Below are 24287 nucleotides of genomic sequence, written 5' to 3'. Positions count from 1 at the left end.
TTCTCAGAAAAAAAATTCCTGTAGGGAACAAATTGTGTTGACTGTTTCCAAACCTAAGCATTTTTCATTATTAAAGTTTGCTGATCTTCTAATAACAGCATTTAGGAGTGTTATTGTCTGCCATATCTATTTGTTTATTTTTTGTCTTACATTTTCTCTAAAATGTAAGCCTGGTGAAGGCAAGGACTGGCTCATGCTTCATCTGTCCCAACTTCCTTCTGGGGAGACTTCCTGTACTGCAAAGGCCAGAAAGCTAAAAAATAACCTTTTCCTGAACAGATTCCAGGTAAGTTTCCAGAGGTGACTTGTATTCTTGAATCATATACATGCATCTATTCACATGTGGAATTATGTTAATGTGGGAATAAGCAGTTTATACAAGGTATCCATTTTGCTGGTGCAAATCTATCATGTCTGATGAGGCTCTGGAAACTAGGGTTCTAGAAGCTGCTCTCTGATCTTGGAATGGCAGCTAAAGTGCTAAGATCTACACTCACCAACTAAACAAATCTTTCTGATTCTCCATCTCCTCTCTGAAAAACTTTTTTTAAAAAAATAAAAATTGTATATATTTAAGGTGTACAACATGATGACTTGATTACCATCTTTTTGATTGTGGCAGATATGCCAGTCAGTTATGAAGGCCCAGCCATTTGAATGGTTTGGAAAAACCCAATTCCTTATATAAAATCCATTTTTGCTGAAAATAAAGTGGTTTCTGTTTTTCACAATCCATTTCTGACTGATAAATGGGCACTCAGTTTTTGTTGACTGAATGAATGCATACAGTTCTAAGGAGGCATAAAGTACATTGAAAAAGATCTTTTCTGCATGTGTGTTATATTTCACAATTTTTTAAGGTTAAAAAAGCAAAGGATAGAAGTTCTATAAAGCGAAAAAAAAAAAAAAAGAAAACCACACTACAAAGGAAGTTCACTTGTGTTTCTGGGGAGGCAGACTCTAAGACAGCGATTTGCACACGGTTAGTTCATGGGCTGGTGTTTTCGGGATCAACACCTGGACTGGGCAGTGAAGGAAGGTTCTTTGAATTTAAATGAAAGTAAACTATCCAACCTTCTTTGTGTGATGCATTTCCAACAAAGGCATCAGCAATCATACCAGGAAAGCTCTCGAACTAGAATGGTTTTTATGAGTTGTTCAGAACTATGAAGAGTGACAGACTTTTTATACCCTCGCATCAACTAGTAATTGGATGTGAATTGACATCTTCCCAAAGGGTGTGGTCATGGGCTAGGCAGTGCTCTTCTTGGGTTAGGGCAATTCCTAAAGATAACTTGCTGACTCATTTGAGAGCTGTCACCCACCAATCCTCCCAGCAGCTGGGGAAATGAGTGGTTTCATTCTAAGAGGGGGACGAGGAGGATCTGAGCAGTGCGCTATGTCATCCACCTCACAAAAGATAGCATTAAGGAAAAATAGCCATGTGACTTTGAACCAGAAAACCTGGATTTGAGTACCATTTCTTCCACCTACTAGCTGTGGGAATTTGGACATATAATTTAACTCTCTGATTTTGTTTCCTCATCTATAGAAATATAATAATATTACTATGTAATAATAATAACACATGTTAAAGGTTTATTGTAATATATGCAAAAGAACATGGCAATCTGCAGATCTTTCAAGAAGGTAAATATAAACTTAGTAGCTACAACAGAATTCATACAGGTCTTAAAACTGCTTACTGAATTCACTGAGCTGTACATTCCTAACATGTACACTTTTCCACATGTGTATTTTACTTCATAACAAGAAATAAAAAAAGCTCACCTAGAGGGTAATCAGAACGAGAGAATTTAGAACACTGTTCACTAACCAGTGGTTGGCCACCTTTTAAGAGAGGTGTGTCATGGGTGTAACCTGAGGATGGTTTATTTATATTAAAACTAAAATCTCGGTTATTATTTTGCAGGAAGTGTTACTCAAAATGACACGGTCTGTTTTTAAATCAGTGCTTGATTTAGCCATATGCACACTATTGGAATAATATAGAGAAAATTACAGAGAAAGCAAATCAAAGAGAAAGAAAGAAATATAGTACATTTAATTCATTCATTCATTCTTACATTTATTAATTTATCAAATGACAGGTTATTGTGAATACACTTGGTGGAAAGATTCAAATATCATTAGGACATGCATGTCATGACAAAGACCTTCTTTGAATTTAAATGAAAATAAACTATCCAACTTTTGTGCCAGTGTTATTATACCTCGACAGGCCTGGAAGGGCATTCCAACTAAAAGTTATCAAGAGCTAGGTCTTCAAAACTAATCCCATACCCCACTAAACTTTTCATCACGGTTATGTAGCATGTCATCTTCTTTTTAAAAAAAGACATTAAATTGAAACCATGGTGCCCTGTAAACTTTTCAACATACAATCTCCCAAAGTTCCGCTTATATTTTAGGATTCAATGCAGTAATCAAGGCCCTATGATGTATATGCCAAAGACAGCATGGTGATGGTGGAGGGGGTAATATATGGTACCACCTACACAGTTCTCTTTATATTTCTTGTGACAGCTCCTGTCATTAGGAGTATTGATGGTCACATATTCTTTACTTTCTGTCAAGACCCAGTTTGGTTGCCTCTTCTTCCTCAAGTTGGTGAATACACAAATAAACCATCCTCAGGCTAAAACCATAACACACCTCTCTTAAAAGGTGGCCAACTACTGGTTTAGTGAAGAGTATACTAAATTTTCCTGTATCTGATTACCCTCTAGGTGAGCTTTTGGCTTTTTATTTTTATAAAATAAAATATCATGTAGAAAAGTTTATAAACTCAGATTTACTGAATCAGATTCTCCAGGTACAGGGTCCTATCATCTCTGCTTTAATACATTACTCCACTAAAATGAAGAAACATGGGACTAAGGAAACTGGGATATGCTATTGCACTGATTGTTTTAATGCAGGCAGGCAGAAAACACTAGTTAACTTGCTAGTGACCCATATGTATTTACTACTAGAAAATAATAATTAATTCCTTATTTACTAAATAAAGTAAACCATCTTTTTGTAAACATATGTAAACTTCAGGTTGTCCTGTCTCTTAGGTAATGAAGTTAATAATCACATCTCCTGGATTCAATGAGCAGTTACGAGAATGTCTAGGAGGTTTCCTGATGACAATTTTCCTTGCTTTAATTGTTCTGTAAATATAATGGCTATAATGAGTAAACACAGAGAGAAGCCAGCTAAAGGGAACACTGTGTTTTTTATAATCCTCTCTCCTGACTTCCATTTACTTGGCTTTATTTTCCAGTTGGAAATGGTGAAGTCCTCAATATTTTCTGAAAGCCAGAAACAATGTTTACATGACCTACATAATTTACATGGTAAATTCCACTTCATGAGTAACTAAATTTTAACTTCAGAAACAATATTACCTTCCTGAGCTTTCAAACAAGAAAAGCCACCTTTAATCATGACTAAAGACAGTAGAGTCTTTCAATCTTGAAAATTAACAGATTTTTAAAAAATAATGATTCATTTTAAGTTTCAATAAGCCTTTGATTATCTATGTACCAGGAACTGATTCATGTCATCAGTGAAACCAGAGCACTTTTTTCCCTTTCTCTGTGGTGTATAAATCTGACCACTGTACAACTCTCATTACATTAAAAAAAAAAAATGGGGATGTGTGAATTTCAAGAGAAATTGGAAGTATGATAACAGATAATATGGGGCATTGCAACCCAGGAAAATTAGCATGTAAGAAAGTAGTTTGATCTAAAAGAAAATTAGTAGACAAATATGAATTTATCTGAAAAAATTTTACTTCCATTAATTTTGGTCTTCTGATGCTCATACTCTCACATAGTTACTAGGTTAATATGAGTCATTACTATGGGCGCCTGGGTGGCTCAGTTGGTTAAGCAACTGCCTTCGGCTCAGGTCATGATCCTGGAGTCCCGGGATCAAGTCCCGCATCGGGCTCCCTGCTCAGCGGGGAGTCTGCTTCTCCCTCTGACCCTCCCTCTTCTCATGCTCTCTTTCTCTATCTCATTCTCTCTCAAATAAATAAAATCTTTAAAAAAAATATAAGTCATTACTAAACATTATAGAAAAGAGAAACCCTAAAACACTTGGATTCCAATAAGCACAGTGGTAAATATTAAAGAAACCAACCATGTGGTAACTCCTCTTAAAATACATAGAAGGGGCAGTAGAGTATAATGGACATATGCTTAGTGTTTGGATTTACACTGAACTGAGTTGATTCCAAAGTCAACCCAAGCATACCAACTTTGGACAGTTTACTTAACCTAACTGGATACAACTCCAAATTTAATTTCAAGTTCTACTACCTCTGACAAATTAATTGTCAAATTGGAACAGGGTCCTCATTTATAAGATGATTTTTAAAAATATCTATCTCGTAGAGTTTTATAAATAGTAAATATGATTGTATTAGGATAGCAGAACAGGATCCCTGTGCTATGTGCCCTTCACTTCTATCCTCAACTCTGTTTGGCTGTGATGTATGAGAGGTGATCAATATTAGCAAGAAAGAGGCCCTCCACACAGAAGACTCCCATTTTCCTCCTGTAATAGAAAGAAGTAAGATTATTTCCCTATATCAGATACGGAAGTCAGTCTCCCCCCTCCATCACAATGGATATCTAGATACTTAGCACCAAGTAGGTCCGAAGGAAATCATATTGGAAGAATAACAAAATTCTAAGACATTCTTTGTATTCCAGGTGCATTCCTGATAAGCTAAATGGTTGTGTTCTGTTTGATAAGGTGTTATATTTACTTGCACACCCATTCAGATAGGGCAAGGACACATGTTAAGAAACCACATTCCAGCACAGTGCCAATCATAATATAAACATTCAATAAAGGAGTTGGTCATGTTGCAGCTGACTTTATAGACACAGGGGCTAGTCTGGCAGAAAGAGAGAGAAAGTATTGCTTCCAAACATGTTTCTTTCTCAAGCACTGGGGTGCAGCACAGACAGATCCTGAGTGAGATGGAGGATGAAGAGAGTGAATAAATAGAGAAAAGTTCTCAAGATTTCTCAGGAGCCCCTTATAAATATGGCAAACAGGTAACTTCTGCTTTCCTCCAAAGTAAAAGGAGAATTCATTCTAGGAAGCATTTTATACTGAAAACTTTTATACTTCAGAATTATTATTAATTGCTCTTTTGCTCTGACAAAGACATGAACTAAATCCATAAATCCATAGTATGTTTTGTCTACTAAAAAATGTTCTAAAGCCCAGAGCGTGAGGGAATAATAGTTTGCAAGAGTCTCACAAGTTGTGTGCTTTCTCATAGGAAGTTCCCAACAAATCATAGCTCTGATAGCATAGAGATATCACACTTCTATATCACACCTTAGGCAAACTATTTATAATCTATAAGCACCAGTTTCCTTACCTTAAAACTGAGAATAAAAAAGACAATAAAACCCACTTTATACTATAACAGGGAGGAAAATACGTGATTTTTAAACAAAAGAAACTTACTCTGGATTCTGCCTTCCAATTGGCTGGCATATTTTTTGTGCCTGAGAGAATGATACCATTTCTAAGAATTTACTTATTTTAGAAAAAGCTTTAATTTTAATGCTTCTGGGAATGCTTTATGCCAACAAAGTGTGAAAAAAAACAAAGAAGTGCTTTTTGTTTTAGAAAGTCCCTAAAAGAGTTTTTTGGGTGTACAAAATAGACCATGAAATAGTTTGCAGTAGAGAGTTAAAAGCTTAAATTTAATACCAGCTACTTCAAACCTCCATGTTCCAGTATAAGAACAACTAAAATCAAACCGATTTAAGAGTAACCTTATAAGGATGCACATGTTCCAAAAATAAGACCACTGGCTGTTCCAGAAAACCCCTCATTTATAAGATCTTTCTTCCTAACTTCTGCCCTAATGCCATCCAGTAACTAATACCTCAACCCTCAAAGCCATATAAAAACCCTTCCCCAACTCTGGCCTTCTGAGATACTCCTTCAAACTGATCCTCTCTTTGCTCTGGGAGTTTGGAAGCAAACTACTTTCCTCGGAGCTGGTTGTAAGAGAGCTTTTACAAATTCTAGATAGAAAAAAAAATTGTTTAATGGACAGTGGCAGAATAGATGAAAGAGAAGGGAATCTAGGAAGAAACACAGAGTCCATTAACATGAGGGGTGCAAGTAGAGACCCACTAAGAAATTCCCAAAGTTGGAAACAAGCAAAGACATTTTCCAATCAGCAAACTAATATTAAATATTTTATATGTTGCTGGCTTGTAACATCAACCCACTCTTTTACTCCAACCTTTGGGAAAGTTCTGTTATGCACAGTACTTCATGTTATTGCTAAGTTACTTTCCAGATAAACTAAATAGATAGTGACTAGGGACAAGGGCGGGGGGGGGGGTTCTTTGTCTTAACATTTATTTTAACATAGCCCAGAGAGAAAAGAATTGTAGCCCCTGGGAGTGAAATTTTCTCCAGTGCTACTGAGATATAGTTATTTAAGTTTAACATATACAGCCAGATGATTTGATACATGTATATGTTGTAAAGTGATTACCACAATAAGGTTAGTTAATACCTCCATCCACTCACATACTTACCATTTTTGTGTGTGGTGAGAACATTTAACATCTACTCTTATAGCAATTCAAGTATCTAATACAGTTTTGTTAACTACGGTCACCATGCTGTACATTAGATCCTCAGAACTTATTCATTTTATAAGTACAATGTTTGTATCCTTTGACCAACATCTCCCATGTACCCCATCCCCTAACCTCTGGCAACCACCATTCTACTCAGGGAGCAAGATTTTAGGAGGAAATAAATAATTCAGCAACAAACAAGCATTAATGCAAAAGACAATTAAAATTCCCTGATAACCCACAAGAATATTGAAGAGAAGTCTGTATTTTTCAAATTACCAGGATCGTATTCCATAGCCAATTTATTTCAAATATTAAAAGAAAGGGTAATTCCAGAAGATCAGAGACTTTAGAGACACCCAGGCTGCTGAGATCTTTGCCACTGCCACATAAACATTCAATGGGGTGACACAAGCAAAAAAATGAAAAATAAATGTTTGCTGTTATTTCAAACATTAATAATTACCTGGTCCTTAATGCTGAAGTATTTGAGTGGATTAGTAGAGAGGAGTATGGTAAAAAAGAATAAAAAGAAGGAAGATATATTAGTTTCCTATTGCTGCTGTAACAAATTACCACAAACTTAATTTCTTATTTTACAGGTCTGGAGATCAGAAGTCCAAAATCAGTTTTACAGGATTAAACTCAAGGTGTCAGCAAAGCTGTGTTCCTCCTGGAAACTCTAGTGGAGAATCTTCTTCTTCACCTTTTACCAGTGTCTAGAGGTTACCTGCACTCCACAGCTCATGGTCTCATCACTACAACCTGGGCTTCTCCGAGTCTGATACTGCTGCCCCTCTCTTCTAAGGACACTGGGCACCCCCTGGATAATGCAAGATAATCTTCCCATCTCAAAGATCCTAATCATATCTGCAAAGTCCCTTTTACCATGTAAAGTAACATATTCACAAGTTCCAAGGATTAGGATGTAGATGTCTTTAGGAGGCTATTATACCGTCTACTGCAAAAGGTATCTAAATGATTGCATAAAAATAATATGAAAGAAAGCATGAAGGCACGTGAGAAAAGTGGCAGGTATACATCTGTGTGCATACTCAGGAAGAATAGGGCGATGGAATTCTTACTGATGCTTATCTTTTCATTCAAGAGGCAGGGTGTAGTAAAAAGTGCTTGGAATTGGAAGAATTGCTTTGAGTTTAAATCCCACCACATTCTGGCTTTGTGGTATTGAGCAAACAAATTACCCTCAAGGAAAAATCACAGTAAACTTTTCTTGAGTGAGTACTAATTGGAGCCGCTGTACCAATAAATGCTTCACCTGCACCCTCTAAGTTACTCACTGCTCCTGTAAAGGTTGGTCCCCCTGTAAAATGAAGAAGCTGAGACTAGATTAGCATGGTCATCCTCAGTCATCCTTAAATTAACCTAGTTAATAAACTGACTCTAAGTTTATCATTAAAATAAGGGTATGAATAGTGCCTTCCTCATAAGCTTGCTGTGAAAATATGTTTCAGGAGTACTCCGCAAGCTGTTATAAAATTAAATGGTGATATAAAATTACAGTATTTAACCTGAGGATTAAATGAAACAACACATGTAAATTATCCTAGTTGGTGCCTGACAAATAGTAAGTACTTAAAAAATATTATTTCCTTCAGCCTCATACTTTATTCTTAGAAAAAGATTATTTTCAGGGTGGCAGATGTGTTGGACCTTGGAGTGGCATACACAATTTCACATTCTTCTTGCCCAAATCTGAAAGTCACAGGTAGCCTCTCTAGATACAGTATTTCTCCCTTTCCTATATCTCAAATTCTTTATTTCCACCTGATCTTTCCTATAGCCCTAAGGAATTAGGAGACTGTAAACTTAGAGTACAGGGCGAGTGTATGTCAATAAAGGAAGACTTAGAAGGAAAGAGGGAGGTCTGAAAATTCCAGGTCCAGGAATCAGAAGGTCAGAAGAAGAACCCACAATTAAAGTCTCCCACTTAGCAAATGAAATCACTTCCACTGCCTTACTTTCCCTGTGTTTTAGGCATTTGTGCTTTCATGATAACATGAAATTACCAAATCAGCTATTTACATCATAAGGCAAAAAGGTTTCCAGTAGAGAAATTTATTTTTTTATTTTTTTTATTTTTTTAGATTTTATTTATTTGTGAGAGAGAGAATGAGCGACAGAGAGCATGAGAGGGAGGAGGGTCAGAGGGAGAAGCAGACTCCCTGCCGAGCCGGGAGCCCGATGTGGGACTCGATCCCGGGACTCCAGGATCATGACCTGAGCCGAAGGCAGTTGCTTAACCAACTGAGCCACCCAGGCGCCCCGAGAAATTTATTTTTAAAAATTCCAAAGGAAGAGAAGCAAAGATGGCCTAAATTCTGCTTTGTACTTTTGCAATAGTACCATCAGTTCCTTAACGGATCAACTAAGTTTTTATGGGTTAGTCAAGGAACTTAGTCTATTTTGGCAATACTTCCTCACTAACATCACATGTATCATTGTTATAATAACTTAATAATTTACTGTGTCCCCAAAACAGAACCAGCACTTTGTAAATAAAAACACAAAACAACTCTATGAGGTACCATTATCTCCAAATTCATGCCTATCATCCAAGTCAATTGCCTTAATTGCCAAAGTTTTTACTCTGACATTTCCCTAGTGAGTTGACACTGCTAGCTAAAAATGAGAATACATATGTTACATAACATCATGTCGGCCCCAAAAATCATTAGTCTAGAATTTACTTATTTTATTCTTCTCATTTGGGCATAGGCAACAGAATTCCTACTTGAGATTAAATTTATATTTAGTTTTGAATCCATTAATTTGGATAGAATAAGGTAGCTTCCCTTTGTAAAAAAGCATTGGGTGGAAAAGATTTCAAGATCAGTTCTTTCTTGGTTTTCTGGTGGCATGAAAGTAGTTGTGGTTTGAAGTTTCTGTTTGAAAAAGGAAGGCTTCCATGGAGATAGACACAGAGAAAGGCATGGAGATGAATGATAAATTTTGAAGTTCAGAAATGTGGAGCCCACCCTTGAGAAGTGCCACAATGACACCCTAGGTCTAAAAGTTCCAGGTCCAGGAACCAGAAGGTCAGAAGAAAGAACCACAGAGATGAGCACCTTGAGAGCAGTGAAGAGAAAACGGACTCCAACTCTAGGGACTGTAAGATAATTCACCTGGACAGGCTGCCCCCTGGGCAAGAATAAATACTCTCTTACATATGCTTTATGGCATAGGGCAGCAACTGCCCTGAAATCCTGAGTGTAGAAGCCTCATTTTACCAGTGCTTCAAGTCTCTGCCCTCTTAACTATTTGGCCATTCTGTGGATGTATTTCCTTTTCTATTCTTGGGTCCAGAGGGCACCATGGGACATCAGTTGAAGTAAGAAGGAAGGCAATTCTTTGTGCATTGAGGCTGATCTGAGACATGCTAAGGCACCCTGAGCTGGTATGGGAGGGGAGTGGACACAGACACCTGTCATCATGTAAAAAATATTGGTTGTTTTGCCCTTGGGCCTTCATCACCCCTCTTTCATTGACAGGAAACTGATTTGCTTTCGGGGCTTACTCATTCCCTGCCCAACTGTCAGATTAGAGAAAGTGATAAGGGCTAAAAAGACCCTAAATGATTAACAAAAGGAAAACAACTAAAATCATCCTACGTTGGATAAAAGTCGAAGTCTGTTCAAGGTTCAAAAAAGGAAACATTTACAAAAATTTATCATTAATATGATAAAGCATATTTTATAAATAAAAAGTATCTACAACAACAACAAAAAAACCTTCAAAAAACATAATACTAAATGGTGACAACTGAAAATTCTCCTCATGATCAGAAGTGAGACAGAGATTTCCATTACCAATGCTTCAGTTCAACATCGTACAAGATCTTATTTTATATTCTGTATTTCTATATAATACATTTTAATTTTTAGAGATTTTCTTTAACAAACTGTCTAAATTCTTACTTTAATAAAGAGACTTCATGTTACAAAAGATCCACAGTGACATTTAAGCCTCTAATTTACGACTTATCAAAAACTAGTCTTAATCCTGAGCTTTTGGTTAATTAAACCAATAATTTCACTTTTAAAGTCAGTTTGAATTGTTTTTTCTGCCATTTACCTCCAAAAGAGATTCTGCACTGATACAGATAGCATTTCATTTCATTTTAGTTATTAAATATCACATTCTTGAATAGTCCATAAGGGTATATGTATTTTAGAACCTGAACTTTGCAAAGGTCTACCTTTTAAACACTGGAATCCCTCCAAACACAATGCCTCAATAAACACATAAAATATAGGCAAAAGCAAAAATTTTGTTCCAGATAATTGCGCAGAGTCTATTCACCTCTCACTGTCCTTGTATATTGCTTTGAACCCTTTTCTGCCTTGGCTCTTTATACCTTTGCTTTCTGAATCTGCTTTTGGTGGCTAACTTGGCAGCTTGTTAATCCTCCCTCTTTGGCTTAGTTCATTTTTGAACTCTGAATGTATTCATGGAGTGTCTGTCTGGGAATTAAATTCCTTCTTTTTTTTTTTTTTAATTTATTCATGAGAGACAGAGACAGAGAGAGAGAGGCAGAGGGAGAAGCAGGCTCCCAAGGAGCAGGGAGCCCGATGCGGGACTCGATCCCAGGACCCTGAGATCATGACCTGAGCCGAAGGCAGACGCTTAACCATCTGAGCCACCCAGGCGCCCCTGGGAATTAAATTCCTTCTGCTGGTTTTGGTGTAGCTAATGTCCAATCTCCTCATCCATCGCCCCCTGACAATCAATAAGAAACCCTTCCTAGAGAGGAGGATTTCTTCATTGAGTCTTACAGGTATGTCATTTTTCCTATGGAAAGATTTCATTATTAACTTAGAAATATGCAATTTTATAATGCCAAAGGTACCTTTAAGATCACTGTATACATTTCTTATATTAAAGAGAAGAATCCAAAGTTCAGAGCAATTGTGTGGCTTGTTGAGATCACAAAATTAGCTATATGTATCACAGATCAATACTAGGGACAACTGGGTAGTGGTTGGTTGAATGTCCAACTCTTAGTTTTGGCTCAGGTCCTGATCTCAGAGTAATGGGATCAAGCCCCACATCAGGCTCCATGCTCATCTCGGAGTCTGCTTGAGATTCTCTCTCCATCTCCCTCTTCCCCTGACTGCCCCGCTACCCCCCACCCCACCCAGGCTCTCTCTCTCTCTCAAAATAAATAAATACATCTTTAAAAATATCAATACTAAAAGTGGTTTGATTGTAGTTAAAATGTCATTTATGTCCTTTAATAACAATATAAACAACAGTGAAGTACTAATAGAGAACAGGGAACTTTTCTGTCCTATATATACCTGTGAGTGAATAACCGATTGAATCATCTCTAAAAGTGGAAGCTCTTTTGTTAAAACTTTCTAATACCATCTATTCAATGTTTTGATAGAGAAATTTAGTGATATTCAGAACTGGTTTAAATAATCCAAGCTTTAAGGGTAATCTTGTTATGATCTTCTAACTAGTCTCCCACTTCTTGCTGCTTATATTATTTTTTGCCTAAAATAAGGACATTATAAGTAGGACTGACTTGGAACTGTTCAAGTAATTATCACTTCTTTCTCTTCCCTTAATATCAAGTCTCTATTTGAGCAGAACTGTTAACTCACCAAAAACAATTTTTTTCCCATATTTATCCACACTCCATTTCACTTTTTGGTTCATTTATAAGAGCCTCTGAGGAATAACAGGTGAACTAGCTCAGAAAAAAAAAAAAATTCTGGCCATATTTACGGAAAGTGAGGGAAAAGTGTGGAAATGTGCATCACTCCATCAAAGTGAATTTATCCCTTTTCTGATTAAAACCTGGGGCAAATCTTGTCCTGGAAACTTAAGAATTTTATTTCTGACCAATTGTTCCATTTGCACCCTGAATTACCTCCCAATCTCTTATCAGACCTGGAGATAATTCCTTTCCTGTGTCTTTATCTCCCGTTGCTTACTTAATTCTTCCAATCAGCGCTTAAGTGGATCAACCTTCTAGAATCTAAAAAATAACACACTTAACAAAAAAAAAAAAAGAGAGAAAAAAAATTCTCTTTCTCCAGTTATTATCCCTTGTATGCTTCTTTCCCTTTACAGCCAAACTTCCTGAAATAACTATGCATACTACCCAGTCTTCACCACATACTTACTTCTCAATACACTTATTTTTTCCCCAAAATTTTTATTTAAATTCTAGTTAACATACAGTGCAATATTAGTTTCAAGAGTAGAATCCAGTGGTTCATCACTTATATACAACACCCAGTGCTCCTCATAACAAGTTCAATACACTCATTATTTGATACTATCTCCATCACTCCCTGACTTCATGTCGCTAAACTCACCAGTGACCTACCTATTGCTAACTGTTATTACATTTTTGTCTGCATATTATGAGAGTTCTTAACTACATATTGTACAGTTGGTCACTTCTTCTGGGACATCATGCTATTTTGGTTTCTTCCTTATATTTCTGACAGTTCTTAAGTCATCTTTGCTGGCCAATATAGATTCATCGTACTTTATAAAATGACAACCATTCCATTTATTTACTAGGATTATTTTAAGAAATAAAGAGATATTATACAGGAAAGCCTCTATCACAAAATCACAGAATATAACAGATCCTCTAATGTTATTAAAACATGTTTAAGTAGAAATAAAGATTTATTATTTTATGATGATGTAATTGTCAAGACCGTCCATTTTGCAAACTCTTGGTCTAGAGACAGCCATTCTCTATGATTAATACAAATATATAGTCAGAACTAACATATTTTGATCAATTCAAACATTTCAGGACAGATGAATGGTATGCCTTTCCAACTGTAAAAACTCATAAATTGGAGTCAGGACAAAGTTCTTCAAATAATAAATTCTTTTGTGAATTTAAAATATGTTTTTTTGAAAATTGATATAAATAAAATTAGTTTTGAAAAAAATAGGTAAGACCTAATTTTGGACTTACGGAGTTCTAGGGATGGAACTACCATTTTTTCTCCACAGAAAGATTTTTTTACTTCTTTGGTAACATATGCTGCCCCTGTGAACCCATAGGTAGGATAATCAACTCAAGCTTCAGCAGTTTTAGATTATAATCCCCCTTATCTTCAAGAGTGGTTACAATAGTCCAAATGGTACCAATCAATTATCCCCATTCCTGGTTTTAATATCCCTGTATCATTCCCTCCCCTTAAGGTTGAGAAGGAACTATGACTTGCTTCTAAACAAAAGAATATAACAAAGGTGACAGGATGTCCCTTCCCTGATTATATTATGTAAAATTATAACTTCCATTTCACTAGAAAACTCTCTCTACTGACTCTCCCCCTCACTGGCTTTGACAAAATAAGCCACCACACAACAAGGCCCATATGGCAAGGAAGTACTCTGAGTATTTTTAAAATTCTCCTCTAAGAGGACTTTGAGTTGGAAAGGTATTTAGTCTGGATTTAGTGGCACATATATGAAAGAAACTTAATTGAGGTTTCCCAAAGTTGACAACAATTATAAAATTTTCTATGAAATTATTAAAAATGATGTATGAGGCCCAAATAAACTTTTCTAAATTATCAATAGTAATATTTTTAAAATTGATCCACTAGGCTAGAGGAAAAACACAATTATATTATTTTTTCCTCTACTCAGAATATTATAATTGTTATATAAAGAGGCTAACAAAGTGTATAGTCAAAATATAAGGAAAATATTATAGAAGTGTGTTGTTCAATTAATTATGAAAAATGTTATTTTTCTGGATTTTTGGAGTGTTTATGGCATTTGTAAGCTTTTGGATTTATTTTAACATAATTTTATTCTTTTTTTAATGTATTTTTTATTATGTTCAGTTAGCCACTGTATAGTACATCATTAGTTTTTGATGTAGTGTTCAATGATTCATTATTCTATATAAAACATTCACTTCTTTAACTTTTGCACCCTTTATTTTATAGAGACAACCCAAATAGCATGTACTTCAGGTTCCACAAAGCCTAGGTTTTGCCCCTGTTTGGCATATAAAAAATACTCTGTAAATATTGGCTGAATATTTTTAAATGAGTAATTGTTAATGTTTCTGTATTATGTATCTAGGACACTACATTTCAGGATTTTACATATAAAAGAATTATCTGGAAGTCCACAGCTACTGAAACAACTGGGTTTTTCCTTTTTCCAAAATCAGTACTCATAATGTAACTTTGTTTTAAAAAATTACTTAAGATTTAGGTCAAAGATGAAGTAACCACATTAGAAGCACTGAAGGAAAAATAAAATAGAGAAAATATCCAAATGTTTTCCATTTATGTGGGTGGTAGAGGTAAGGTTAGGGTCCAGATTTTAGTTCTCAAACTATTATCCAACAGCTAACTTTTGCTTTAAAAAAAAAAAAGAGTAATGCAATAGTTATGAAAATGACAGAAAATTGCTGGTCTACTGAAATCTGAGTGATTGAAAAGCTTATTAAGTAAGCAAAAGGAATAGTAAAAAAAAAATGAATAGTTTTTACTAATTCAACAAAGAGTTCTATCAATATCATTTATTCTTTTCCTACCTTTCGGTAAAAACACTTCTACCAACTTCTTAGACTATGAAATAGATGTGCTCCCCAAGAACGCTTACTCAGATCAGATAAAGCGTACTTCCACTTCTTGTCCCTAAGCCTCCCTCTGAACTAGCTGCTGGCACTTATGCCGGTCAATATTATAGCGTGTGCCTTATTGTTGACCTTAAGATCTTGCTATTTCTCATTATGAAAAGGAATATAAAATGGTCATTATGTATAGGAGCAGAGTCTTAGTCCAGGATAATTCCACTGTCCTGGTGGGGTAAGGAAATGATGGGGAAGAAGTTATGATGGGACTTACCATTCAGACCAGACCTCATCAAAGGAATCCTAAGCTTTGCTATAGTACATTCATATGTCAAAGTATAAGAATCATTGTACAAAATTGGGTCATGCACAAGGAAGAATCATGCGTAACAGAAGTATCGGTCTACTATGAGAGACTAATTTGCTTGAATTAATTCAGGTGGTCCAAAACCAGGTAGAGACTTTATTTCATCAAAGGTCAATTCAAGAAGCATCAGAGAAGTAATCCACTACTCTGATAATTGCCTTTTTTAAAAAAATGCATAATATTTCAGGGCATCAGACCCATGCCTACACCTCAGCCCAAAGAAAATAATAAATGCTGGTTAAACAGGGTGATTGCCATTGACTTGTTTTGCTTATAAAAACCTTAATCATAAGCTACATTAACATATTTCTGAGAAATTGGGTGAAGTAACAAATCTGAGAGCCTCTGATCCAATATTTCATGATAAGCATGCAGTGGGTTTTCAGAGTCTAAGAATAATTTATTTTTTTCCAGTTTCATTGAGATATAATTGGTATACAAAATCTGCCTATAATTAATGTATACAATTAGTGAGCTTGGACATATATATATACACTCATGTTACTATCACTACAGTCCAGGTAATAAACATATCCATCACCTCCAAAAGTTTCCTTGTGTCTCTTTGTTATTTGTTTGTCTTGTGGGAAGAACACTTAACATGAGATCTGCTCTCTTAATAATTTTTTAAGTACATAATACTTTATTGTTAACTACAGGCATTATGTTATACAGCAGATCTCTGGAACTTACTCAACTTGTATAACTGTAACTTTACAGCCACTGAACAAACATCCCATATCCTCCTACTCACACCCCTTGATAATCACCATCTTATTGTCTACTTCTATACTATTGACTATTTTAGATGCCTCATATAAGAGGAATCGTGCAGTATTTGTTCTTCTGTGACTGACTTAATTTGCTTGACATAATGTCTCCCAGGTTCATCAACAGATGCATAGATAAAGAAAATACATACATATACATGGTGTATACATACAATGGAATATTATTCAGCCGTTAAATAGAAGGATATCCTGCCATTTGCCACAACATGGATGTACCTGTATGAATAAATACCTCAATAACACAAATCCATTGACACTGTGAATATCAAGTGAACTAAGACTTACAGGACAGTCAAAATAAATTCAAGAAAAAGCACCTTTTTAGTTCTAAACTATCAGAAATAGAACTAGTTTTACATATGACTACAGAGAATATTTTTATATACCTGGACCTTCCTTTCTTCCTTCCTCCCTCTACCCCTCTCTCCCTCTTTTTCCTTCCTCCCTTCCTTCCCTCCTTCCTTCCTTCTTCTCTACAACATGTTGGCATCCTTTGGATACCATTATTGTCAAAATCTGTACTGAAAAATAAAAGGAGGGCGCCTGGGTGGCTCAGATGGTTAAGCGTCTGCCTTCGGCTCAGGTCATGATCTCAGGGTCCTGGGATCGAGTCCCGCATCAGGCTCCCTGCTCCTTGGGAGCCTGCTTCTCCCTCTGCAGCCCCCCCTCTGTCTCTCATGAATAAATAAATAAAATCTTTAAAAAAAAAAAGGAAACAAAATAAGGAAGCTAATATATTAGGAATTCTAATTGGATAAAGAAAATAAAAATAGCAATCCTACCTAGGAAACTTTGAGGTAGAATTTTCCTAACATGAATGAATAATAAAGACAAAACTAGTAAATGTTAGAGATAATATTTTGTTCCAATACCAAATTTCATTAACAGCTATAATTGGTTAAGAATTTAAAACTTGGTCAAAAGTAGTTAAAAGCAATCTGAATTTGGTGTTTTAAAGAAAGCAACAAGAAGGACAAAAATATATAAAACAACCCTTTTAAAAATGTATTTCATAAGTATTATAAAAGCTCTAAGTTAATGAAGGAACTTTCATTCAACATATAAGACTTTATTTGGGGCATAATGTTTAACCTCTAACTATTTAAAATGACTATGCAAAAAGAAGTCATAAATACATGGACCTCTTTTTTAAAAATTCATTTAAGAAATGCATCTACTTTGAACTACAGTTTCTAATTTAACACTATGGAAATGTAATGAACTCAACTGTTTCTTACATTCTGCAGATAAAAATGTATGTTGAATCATTTTTATCCCTCAAAAACTAGCTAACTATAATTTCATTCAAGTATGAGAAACATACTCATTTTCATAAATAAAAACAATAATCTCTTAACTGAGAGCTATGGGATTTGGGTTGATAATTCAAAAGCTTAGAGATATCTATTAAGATTTATATACACACTCAAAAAAAGATTTATGCACAAAAAAATAAATCTAAAAGTTTTCTGCTAGCTTTCTAAAATTTTGAATTGAGACTTTTTCATTAAAAAAATTTAAAAGTTACAGGAATTTATGCCTAAAATAATTCTCTGGAATAGAGTTTGGAAACCAGATTTAGCTGCTAGGTAAAAAGGAAAAAATGCTCTATGCTGCCAAATGAAATAGAAATGGTTATTAAAAAACAAAAAACTGGTGTTTGAAAACTTCCTTTCCTAATTAAACATGTGAATATGCCCCAAAGCAACCTCCAAATCCTGAATGAATTTTAGATATGAAATTTGCATTTATTATTTCATATTGAGCATTGTTCCTAGAGAAAAATAATCTGGCTAACTTTTAATTCCAAAGAAAACATATTTTTTTAAGATTCTATTTATTTATTTGACAGAGAGAGAGACACAGCGAGAGAGGGAACACTAGCAGGGGGAGTGGGAGAGGAAGAAGCAGGCTTCCCGCTGAGCAGGCAGCCCGATGCGGGGCTCGATCCCAGCGTCCTGGGATCATGACCTGAGCCGAAGGCAGACACTTAACGACTGAGCCACCTAGGCGCCCCTCCAAAGAAAACATTTTATTTCAGCAAATATTTAGTTATGCAAACTTTTCCAGCTTCTCTTTGAGATTCCTACATGAACAAAATTTTTCTTAAAAAGTATAATCTTTCATCAATGTGAATAATATTTACCTAACAATACCTAATGATGCCTTATTGTAAAAATCAAGTGTAATCACATACTTTTGTTTGATCTTAATTTTTCCTGCACTCACATTTCAATCTAATGATCTATGCAAGTAATAAAAAAAAAGTTGCACATAATAAGAATGATTCCACATTCTGAAATGCCAGGACCATCTAAGTAGGCTTAGTTTATTTAAGCCTAGTCCAGTACTTAACAGTGCTATAAAAGCTACCATTAACTGTTTGCTAGATTTTTACAAACTTCTTTTTTCATTTAATCTCCACAAAATAATTTTTAAAACTATGGCTGTGTGGGGGTGAGATAGATAACTGGCTAGAAGATACGAGACCAAGTAACAGATGTGGGGAGATGCTCAGAAACTCTTCCAAAAGGTGGAAAATAAAGGAAGAATGTAGAAGAGGTGAAAGAAACATGGGGGAACTGTATTCTTGCTTACCACTTATAACAAATCTAATAAATACTTTATTTGCCTTTAAAAAAAAAAAAGAAGATATGAGACTTGGAGAGTGCTCCTCTTCCTCCTCTTCCTCTTCTTCTTTAGGAGATACTTGTTTAAAAGTGAATGGGACTTAGGATGTAAACAGCTATATTAGAATGTCACTTCCACCCTAAGGAAAGATGTATATAGTTGCCAAAATCATAATTTTGGCATTTTCTTAAATAGTCATGGCAACTTTTTCCACAATAGCCAAAACATGAAACTAACCAAATGTCTCCGGATTAGTCAATGGATAAACAAATTTTAGTATATTCATACAATGGAAGACTACTCAATAATTAGAAAGGAAATACTGGGGCACCTGGGTGGCTCAGTTGGTTGAGCGACTGCCTTCGGCTCAGGTCATGATCCCGGAGTCCTGGGATCGAGTCCCACATCAGGCTCCCTGCTCGGCAGGGAGTCTGCTTCTCCCTCTGACCTTCCTCCCTCTCATGCTCTCTGTCTCTCATTCTCTCTCTCAAATAAATAAATAAAATCTTAAAAAAAAAAAAAGAAAGGAAATACTAATACAGGAAGCAACATGAACAATCTTGAGAGTATTAAGCTAAGTGAAAGAAGTGAGACACAAAAAAATTACATACTATTTGATTCCAATGATAAGAAATTCTACACAATGTAAACTATAATGATAAGAAAAAAGATCAGTGGTTTCCAGAAATTGATGTAGGAGAGGGAATCACCTGCAAAGAAACACAGGGCAATTCTTTGAGAGATGGAAATATTGTATATCTTGATGGTGATAGTGGTTTCCATGATTGTATACATGTCAAAACACATCGGGCTTAAGAGGGTAAATTTCATTGAATGTAAGTTATACTTTTTTTTTTTAAAAGGTAGAGAGAAGATTCCATTGAGAAATAACATCTGATGCATACAAGACTATGAATAGATAATTAAAAATAAAAGTTTATTGGGCGCCTGGGTGGCTCAGTCGTTAAGCATCTGCCTTCGGCTCAGGTCATGATCCCAGGGTCCTGGGATCGAGTCCCACATCGGGCTCCCTGCTCGGAGGGAAGCCTGCTTCTCCCTCTCCCACTCCCCCTGCTTGTGTTCCTGCTCTCTCTATGTCTCTCTCTGTCAAAAAAATAAATAAAATCTTTAAAAAAATAAAAATAAATAAAATAAAAGTTTATTGACAACACAAGAGGAGATGTGGAACAAAATGCAAAGGCAGTATTGACCTAAGGAAAAAGAGCAGCCTTGCTCTTGTTACAGTAAGAAGGAGGTTAGGATGGGTACAGAGACAGGCATGTATGCATGTTTGGTTGCAGCTCTGATGCTCCCAGCTTTGAAGTAATATGTTCTATCCCCACAGTACTATATTCCTGTTGCTAATAGAAATGTTATTACATTCGAATTATTGTTGTCCTTTGGGGATCACTATGTGAAACTTGTATAATCAGAAAATCATAAGAATCTCTACCGAGAGGACTTATGGGTCATTGTATTAGATAGGTTTAGTTAGGATGGTAGAAGCCACTCTAGATGTTTTAGTAATAAAGTAAAACAGGAAATCTGTGGTTTATAAAAACAACAACAACAAAGCTTAGAACTAGGGAAATGAGATCAGGAAAGCTGCTTTTAGAAAATGTAGAAGTGAGGAAATCACATAAAAGTCGCCATCAAGAATTATGGCTGGCTGTAATACTAAAATGAGTGATTCTCAGGAGGACTTTGGAAACTGCTGGCACAATTTCCCTCAACGTGCTGTCTGCAGCCCCCACATGCCTGCCTACAGGGGCTCACAGAGAATAATGGCTGCTCCCTCAGTTCATAGGAGTGTCTCCTGTTGATGGAATCTAACTGGAATCCTCCTGGCAAAAAATCTAGTTTCTGATCTTTCATCGTTAACAGGATAGGGAAATGTCTAGAAGTATGGAGATGATACTTAAAATTAAATAGTACCTGGCATGGTGGCATCTGACCCATTGAAATTTCCATGGTCTGTGATCGCCTCTTATTTTGTAGACCAAGAACTTTGATCTTTCTAGTTTCCCAGAATTGCTGGACTTGGGGACTTTAACTCAAAATATTTAGAATTATAAGTCTTAAACTAGGGTGTCAAATATAACTGTTACTTGAGCCACTGTAATAGGAGCAAGACTTCCTACTTCTTGAATGGTCACCATGCATCAGGCTCTGGGCTAAGTAAATTATATGCATTATTTAATTTAATCCTCTTTTAACTCTAGGAGATGAACATACCATATTTACTTACCTATGAAGATGACTAGGCTTTAGAAGTTAAGAAGTTTACTGAAGGTTCTATTGAGGACTACACTGGGAATTGGAGCAAACTCTCTAAGCTACTGTAAGTTACTGTACTACCTTGAAATATGTATTTCCACATGCTTAGTAGATTAGTGCATTATCCAGAATCTGCTTATTCTACATATAAAGCAAAATTATATGTCAGCCTGAAATCAGAATAGAGGAAATTGAATAATCCAGATGTGGTAGTATGCGTCTAGCTCCATAATCACTAAAAACAATGGCTGACTTTTACTTCTCATACATGCTAGCCACTGTTTTCCTATGAACTTTACATGTATTAACTCATTAAAGGGGCAGATATAAGTATCCTTTAAAGATAGCAAACTGAGGCACAGAGAGATTAAGTCACTCAACCAAGGTCACATAGCTAGTAAATGGTGGGTCTAGGATTTAGGAACGAGGCAGTCTGGCTCCAGGTGCCTTTTAAATCTGGTTTTGAAATCCTTTGTCTCAGATCAATACAATGTCTTTGAATGCTGCTGAATCAATATTAAGCCATAGTTCTAATTTCCTCATGAATGTATTTCTAAAGGAAGGTTATCAAAAAAACCCCACCAAAAAACAAAAACTAAAACTAAAACTAAAAACCTGAAAGAATTTGTTGCTACCAAAGCTGCCTTTAAAGAAATTCTCTGGGGTCCCTTGGGTGGCTCAGGCAGTTAAGCTTCTGCCTTTGGCTCAGGTCATGATTCCAGAGTCCTGGGATAGAGCCCCACATCAGGCTACCCCCTCGGCAAGGAGTCTGCTTCTCCCTCTGCTGCTCTTCCTACTCATGCTCTCTCTCTCTCACACTCTCTTTCTCAAATAAATAAATAAAATCTTCAAAAATAAAAAAAAATAAAGAAATTCTCTGAACAGAAAGGAAAAAGTAACAGAAGGCTTGGAATTTCAGAAAGCAATGTTAAACACTATGCTAAATATAATAGGTTTTCTTGAGTTTCTAATAATACTTGATTGTTGAAGCAAAATTATAATACAGTGTGACGTTTTAAAAGTGGGAAAGGTAAAGGATCTGATGGAAGTTAAGTTTTCTACATTTAAAATGGCAAAACATCAATAACAGTACACTGTTTATTGTAATGCTTTGCGCAACCATTAAGACAACTATATAAGGAGATATACCAAAAAATATTATAAATAAATCAGAATGGGATCCTAAAAAAAAGTTCAAGTAACCCATAAATTTTAAGAGAGAAAAATAGAGGAATAATAAACAAAGGAAACAAAAAACAAAATGGCAAACTTAAGCCTTTACATATTGACAATTTTCTTAAATCTAGATCATCTATACCAGTTTAAAAAGAGACATTGGGAGAGCAGATTAAAAAAACAACAAACATAATCCAAAAATATGCTGTCTACAAGAAACTCACTTCACATACAATGAAATAGGTAGAATAAAAATAAAAGGATGGAAAAATTGTACCAGCAAACATTAATCAAAAAGAAAATAAAAGAGGAGCTGTCCATCTTGATATCAGATAAAACACAAAGACAATTATTAAAGCCAAATAGGTATATTTATAACAAAAAAAGGATCAATTTACAACAAGACAAAGAATAGGCTGTGGTATTCATGAAAAATAGCTAAAACTCATCAGAATGGCTCAACTATTAATTGTGAAAAATATCAATGCAGAAAGGTATTTGAGTGACTTTCAGTATGAACAGTATGGCATTATGGTTAAGTGTAAATAAATTATCTCCCATTCTGATGTATATCTTTCAAAGCCTCCATAGATTTACACTGATGGATAATTTACGGTTGCAGTTCTCAAACTTTAGCATGCTTCTGAATCACCTTAAAGGCTTGTTAAATCACAGTTAGATGGGTCCCAATCCCATGGGTTTTTGATTCAGTAAGTCAGGATTGGATCTTGAGAATTTGCATCTCAAGCAACTTCCCAAATGATACTGAAGTTGTTGGTCTGGGAACTACCCTTTGAGAATTACTGCCTTGCGTCATCACCAGAAGATCAGTGGATAATTAAATGCTCGTTTTAATTTATCATTGGGCAATGTTCCTGTATCTCAACTACGTCAACTAATTTTTTTAACACAATGCTGCCTAAAATGAACTACTTTACATATTATTACAACAAGTATATTTTAAGCAACTACCAGCACCATATAAATTAAGCCAAACTAAATAGGCAAATACAAAAAGAACCACTCTTTTAAAAGCCAATTACAGTATAGCATTATATACTTCAAACAGTAATATTACAACAAAACTGACAACTAAAAGGAGAGCTGGAAAATAATGTCCAAAGTGGAAATGAGAAGGTCAACATGTCCTTAGAGAGTGGACAATAAGACAGTTGCCAAAATAAAATCAAGCTGCAGATTAAATTAAGTTCTATCACTCTGTATTTGCTCCCCAAAATGGCTATAACTGAACTAGCAAAGATGGTATATTCACCTTTTTTGTTAAGAGCTTAGCTCCATTAGTCATTAAGTAGAAAGTCAGTGTTGTCATCACATGTTTCTCAGTCTACCTTGAACTCCTTGAAAATCATTTAAAATGGGCAAGAATAATGAATGAGATTGGTATACACAAGTCTGGTATGTCAGTGCACTAACATATGCATATGATTCTTAAAGCATCTTTTCAGACACAGAGCAATAGTAATAAGTCTCAGAAGCTGAGAAACACAGCATGTTAAAATAAGAGATTGTGACAATAAACAGAACTATAAATAGCAACTGGCTATAAAACCAGCCACTATAGTCAAAAGTGAAAGAAAACAATTTTTGTACATGTATACATATTATAAAAATCATTTTAATGTTGAAATTGTCAGGTTATATCACATATGTATAAGAAATTGTCAAAGACATAAATTTTGAATAGAAAGAATTTTATACAGAACAATAACTAAAAACAATGATGCTATTTTTAACAGCAGTCACTTTAGTTGGCCTTTCCCTGGTTTGAATTACTACATTAGTTT

Source organism: Leptonychotes weddellii, chromosome 4, assembly GCF_054177405.1.
Source record: "Leptonychotes weddellii isolate Sample4059 chromosome 4, ASM5417740v2, whole genome shotgun sequence".
Classification (NCBI taxonomy): Eukaryota; Metazoa; Chordata; class Mammalia; order Carnivora; family Phocidae; genus Leptonychotes; species Leptonychotes weddellii.
Note: the sequence above shows the minus strand (reverse complement) of the source record.